The following is a 6467-nucleotide window of genomic DNA, read 5'->3' as shown; positions in this document are numbered from 1 at the left end:
AATATTTTTTTCAATTGCATTTATATTTGCATTTATGTCAAACCCTAGACACTTTCAAACATCAAAATGACATGTATTAATATGTATTCGTGTCAAAATGACATATAAACATATTTTCCTATTCAATTTTGCATGGAAACGCTTCCAAGACGCTTGCGTGTCGCGTGAAAAATAGGCGTCGGTTCTATTTCTAGCATGCACCCGTTTTCCGCGCGTGTCACGCAGGCAGTGTGCAAGCTCTAACCTGTTAACATGGGAGCCGAAATAAAAACGGACACGCCACGCAGCTGAGACGCTTACGCCACGCATCCAGTGTGTCACCGGCCTTAGATGCAGAGAGAATGAAGACAGGTGTTATTTTCAGATCTGCCCCATCTGCTGGCCTGCACAATAGCAGTGCTCGTGGTGGCGATCTCTGGAACCTGGCAAGGGGTGTTTATTCGCTCTTAGTTTGCAAACCCTTCCTAGTTGTAGGCACCTTCGTGAGTGTTGAAGTCTAGAGAGGACGTTGTTCCTCTGGTTCGACTGAAGAGTGGGTTTTTCACCCGTTTGCGAACCCTTATTTGTAGTAAGGCACCTTCAGAAGTCTCTGAATATTTGAGATCCAACAAAGACATATGTTTCTGAGTGGTCGCAGGATCACTCAACTGTCTCCACTTGATGGCAAAGTTTCCATTGTTGAGTGCAAGTGGAATTCAACTCCCTATAAGAGTCTCAGATCATATTACAGGTTTACAATGGTTGTAGCTTGACTTAGCTGGTAGCTCCCGTTGTTGTTAGGCCTCCTCTCGCTCTAGAGAGTCGTCCTGCCTAAGGCCTCTGCTCCCAAGAGCTGTGCTTGGATAGCAGTATCGAGTTGTCAGGCTCTTTTGTGAGCCTCCTTGGTAAGCAGTCCTTAGTGTCGAGTTAGGGTCGTTATGCTGAAGGCTTCGCTCTGGGAGCTCTCCGTGGAGGCAGTGGACTGGGTTGTAGGCTCCTTTTTGAGTTCAAGTTTCAAGTTTGTTTTATTTACATAGCACATTTAAAAACAGAAAACAGAACAACACAAAAAACGAAGAAACACAGGGCAAACCACACATGCATGACAGAAGCTCACAGTGAATTGAAAGCCAAGAAAAAAAAAAAAAAAAAAGGTTTTACAGTAAGAGACGATTTAAAACAGTTTAGGACTGTGCCGATCTGATATACGCCGGAAGGCTGTTCCACAGCGTAGGGCCAGTAATGGCAAAGGCTCAATCTCCTCTGTGCTTTAATCACGATCTGGAGACTGAGAGAAGTCTCTTATCACCAGACCTCAGATTTCATGTGGGATTGTATAGATAGAGTAGCTCAGACAAATAGCTTGGTGCCAGATAATTTAAGGATTTAAAAACATAAAGAATAATTTTAAACTCAATTCTAAGATGCACGGGTAGCTAATGTGGAGATTTTAAAATTGGAGTAATGTGATCAAACTGATGTTTGCCTTTGAGGAATTTTGCAGCCTCCCGGATTAATTGTCTTCAAAGTGGGCTTTGCTAGTCTTCCTCTCGCTTTAGAGAGTCATCTTGCTCTTAGAGCTCGGTCAGGGTGGCTATGCCGGGTCGTATGGCTCTCTGTGAGCCTCCTTGGTGTACCACCCTTAGGGAAGCGTTGTTAGGTTGCCCTTGGGAACAGAGTCACTAATAGAGTCCGCTGGTGCGTACCATCTAGGACAGGGAATGGTGACTCTGGACTTAGCTCTATGAAGTCATTGATGTTATGTCAGTTGTTACGACATTCATTCCTTCAGCATGGCATGCGAGTATATGTACCCAAAAGCGTGCTATAGGATGTTTCAGTTCCCATTCAAAAGGGAACCTCTTGGTTAAAAATGCAACCCTGTTTCCCTGAGAAGGGGAACGAGACACTGCTTCGGGTGTGCTTGCACAGGTAGTGACAGGATAGGCTGTCACCAGCCGATGTTATTGTTGCGTTGACAATTGCTTCATACACCGGTCAATGCTGGAGGCATTCCCCAAAGCATCCTAGGATGCAGTGTCTCATTCTCCTTCTCAGGGGACCAGGGTCACATTTGTAACGGAGACGATTTCCCGGTCCGAAAATGTTGTCCCAGTCTAGTCCTGGGGTTAGCTCACATGTAGTTGCAAAATTAGTAGAATGTCTAAATCGAAATTAAGTGTTACCAAATATTTTTAAATTGTAATTATAAAAATGCAGTGTATGAGACAGTACATGCACAAAAAGCCACATCCCATCAAGCTCTAAAGCTGCTGTTTCAATTCCTTATCCGTTCCCAACATAAGCGGTCCATTCAGAGCTGTCATTGAATTGAATTCATTCATGCTTCCAGTTTGACACAATCACTGTCTGTGTATTTCTGCTGCTCTTCGAGTCGCTCCAGCTGTCTGTGGAAAAGAAGCAGATGAGTGCTAAACATGGGGAGCGTTATTTTTAGAGGAGGACATAAAAAAAATACCCAATTCTGTTTCAGTTTAGCGTCTGATGAAATGCCAGTTGGGGCTGGATGATATGTGAATGGAAAGTTCAGCGCACTTTATGGTCTATTAACTTAAAAATGGACTATTAACAGTACTTAACACACTTTGTTGGCACAATTCATCAGTGCATGCTATTAAAAAGAAGGAAAAAAATATATACTTTTTTGGGGGGCTGATGTCACCGAGCCCTCTTTACTTTACAACCCCAACATCTGTCCCATCCCTCGTTTCTCATTGAAGATCCTGTTACATTTACAATGTTTCATTTACAGTAGGTACACACTGTCAAACACTCTTACACTTACAAACATCAAATGTAAGAGATACGTTTGATATGACAGAGAAGGGAAAGGTTGACCTCATGTCTGTCACGATCTGGCCCAGATGAAGATGAAATGTTCAAACAAGTTTCAACAAAACAAAAGGTTCTTAAACAAATGTCGGTTATCCAAATGCAGGAAGGCAACGTAACAGCACGTTTCACACAATCACACGAACAATACCAGACAACAACTGAATAAAAAGGAGGAACTTAAATACACATGGTGCTCATTAATCAGAAACCATAGTCAAGTCAAGTCACCTTCATTTATATAGTGCTTTTAACAATATAGACTGTTTCAAAGCAGCTTTACAGAGATAATAGGAAATTAAAGTAACAGAGGTTGTTTTGGCTTTACAGCAGCTCTAGAATATAAAGTTATTGTCCAGCTAAAGTTAGTTTTGATCGATTCACTTCCGTTGCAAAGATCATTAGTTATTAACTTAGGGGCCGCTAACACAACACTGTTCTAACAGAAAACACTCAATGCGTTACAGCCGCTCATCCGCACAAAAGAGTGCCTGGTGGCTCGAGACCGCAAACCCTGAAATAGGTTTCAAGGAGCAAGTGATTATCAGTTATCTCTGCGCAAACCTCTGCGTCACGCACATGCACATCACGAGTTCAGTCTATAGGTATGCGTGTTTGAATATATGTGCACAGGTGTGTAGTCCTTCTTTACAAATCAACCCTCAACAAACTACTTGTCTGGCCTTAAAAATATAGAATACAGAATTATTTATCGTGTCCGCGTAGCCATGTGGCGACTCTGTACAGATAAAACGACAACGCTTATCACGCTTTATCTGTAGAGAGGTAAAGGGAGGGGAAGGAGGCCTTCACAGGGGAGAGACTAGTTGACACTTCTGGACTGCGCTGTCGTCGCGTCCAGGCGAAGGTCCTTCATCAGATCTGGATACGCCCGGGATCCGGCGGACTGCCGTAAACTGCGGACTCGGGATAAACAGAGACACTAAGGCCACATTTACACATAGCCGGGTATTTAGAGAAACTAATATTTCTCCCCCCTCCGTTTTCAAAAATAACATCGTGCACACAACATCGTTTTCAAAAAAGTTGTCGTTTACATCAACCCGCATAAATACGCCGTCGAGCAACATCATAATTATGCCAAACCTATGGGCGGCAGTGTAGGGAGAAGGATAAAGCCATGCAAGCCAATCAGAATCCTCAAAATCGACAACAACGAATAGCACGAGCGACTTCCAGTTCCTTTCATAACAACAGACATGGCGCGAGATTCGTTTGTGTGGACAGACAGCGAAGCAAATGCAAACAGGCCAAAAACGTTTGCACAAAAGTAAAAATGAGTACCACCTTAACAGCATCCATGATCAAACAGTAGCCAAACAAACTCTAAACATAGGGCGCTCACATGACATAAGCATTTTCTGGCGCATAATGTGACGTTTGAGAACCTAAAACCCCGTTTCTCCCAGTTGACACGGCAACACATAACCGGCGTTTTCAGAAATCTCCACTTTGGCCGGAGTTTTTAGAAATAATCGTTTTCTTGGATAAAAACGGCGTTTTCGTGTAAATGACAGGCCAAAACACAGGGAAATATCTGCGTTTTCCCATCGTGTAAATGGGGCCTAATATTAGCGTAGACGCCATTCTTCTTATGATCTAACGAGTACATTCCTGGTTCCGGCTGACCTGATCTATGCAGCTTAACATTGAATTATGGAAGTGTATAATGTGTTATGTGTATGCTAGGCCAAAGAGATGTGTTTTTAGTCTATCATACTAGTATTGTTTTTTTTTTTGTTGTTGTTGTAAATAGCATATTTATGCAAGAAATATTCCACAGTTTTCAGAATTCAAAATATAAAGCAGTAAATGCAGTGTTCAAAATGAAGACAATTTTAGACCAAATATCTAGAAAAAGTTTGCATATGATTTTTGTTTTATTTTTGAGAATCATATTTGAAACATCAGGCTTTTATGGATCATATATGATTAAGTGAGAATGTGGAGCTCAGACAAAAACAACACAATTGTATTCAGATACCCAAACTGAGCAAAAGCAGTTGCTGATTAATATGGCCAAAAAGCAAGATGACATTTGTGTTATAAATCAGTGTAATCTTTATAACGGTATATTATGCACAAAATGTTTATATCAGTTGTCACTTAGATACATCTACCAGTGAGATGATATTTAAATGCTTAGTTTTATGACAAAAGCTCTGTAGTTTTGCAATGATTATTGAGAAAAGAACAAATAAATAAACAACTAGGCCTAAATGTTCCTCAGCAGCCTGATGGATCATATTTGATACTCATATTTGAATAATTCTTTCCAAAAAAACATGTATGGATAATCAAGTAAATCTAAGGGTAAGCTTACATGATAACAATGTACTAAAAACATAAAAGTTTTTTCCTATGATGTACAGACGACAACGTAGTCAAAACTGTCCCCTTTCACACGGATCTGCGAAAACGACTAGAAACGCTGTGTTGTTCATGCCAGGCCAGTAGTGGGCGATGCCACTTTATAATACACATGAGCTCACAAATTTGCATTTTGTAGTTTACATGGAGATAATAACAGTCTCGTTTTCAAAAGTGCATTTTTAGGCCATGAAACGCAGTTGGCAAGTAAATTAACATCAACACCACATGAGAAGTTTTATGTTGTGTTGCTTCAGTCTACAGATATTATTAACAATATAAAATGTATTCTTAAATTTGCTTGATAAAAATGTACACAGGAGGCATGTAATGTAGTGGATTGTGCACAACAGGATTTCCAGCGACATTTTGATCACGCTGATAATTTTGCGTATCAGATATGATAAAGAGGGCTTCATAAGGTTAAATATGAGTCCTCTGAGCATTACTTGAGTGCAGATGTCTCTTAGTTTTTGATCACTTGCACGTATAATGCAATGAAAGACACTATGTGCAATGAAAGACAAGTGACTGAATCACTCAAACATACCAAGGACTAAAACAAGATATTGCTTAAACTTATTTTATTGGTGTACTTCGGTCATTTCAACAATGATAATAGAAAAAAAAAAGATCAGACATCATAGAAAGTGTCTCTACTCAAAGATATGTTCATACACAAACACTAAGGCCGAGATGTGTTGTACGAGTGGCAGATGGCTTCACTTCAAGGAGACCGGATCTCCTCATAATGGTCGACAGCATCTTATTTTCTCATAACATTTCAATTGTCTTGATATTATACAAATAATGTTGAATGTTTTTCACTTTGAGATTGATGCAGAGGTTTGGCCGACAAAAGACCTTTCAGTAAGACATAAATATGATAATTTCAGGAGCTTCTTCATCATCACAAATAATCCTGAAACAGTATTTAAGGCCTGGTATGATAAAAAAAAAGAAAAAAAAAAGAAACAAATGTTGGAGTGAATAGAAAATACATGGCATTCACAGAGAGGTAAATGGCACCAAATCATTGTCGGACTAAATGGCTCCAAACTCTTTCTTAATAGCAAATCAATCTTTGTAGATCCTTTATATGACAACTTATGCTTAGAAACACTACACAATATGCACAAGTGAAAAAACACATTAACATATTTAAATATATTTGCTTATAAAAAATAAAAACATGATATCATTGAATAAATTAACAGGTGTTAAGGCAGCCAGTTGTTCAAGGT

This window comes from Rutilus rutilus (genome assembly GCF_951802725.1).
Source record: "Rutilus rutilus genome assembly, chromosome: 13".
Classification (NCBI taxonomy): domain Eukaryota; kingdom Metazoa; phylum Chordata; class Actinopteri; order Cypriniformes; family Leuciscidae; genus Rutilus; species Rutilus rutilus.
The sequence above is the reverse complement of the archived record's forward strand: the minus strand, read 5'-3'. Positions refer to the sequence as shown.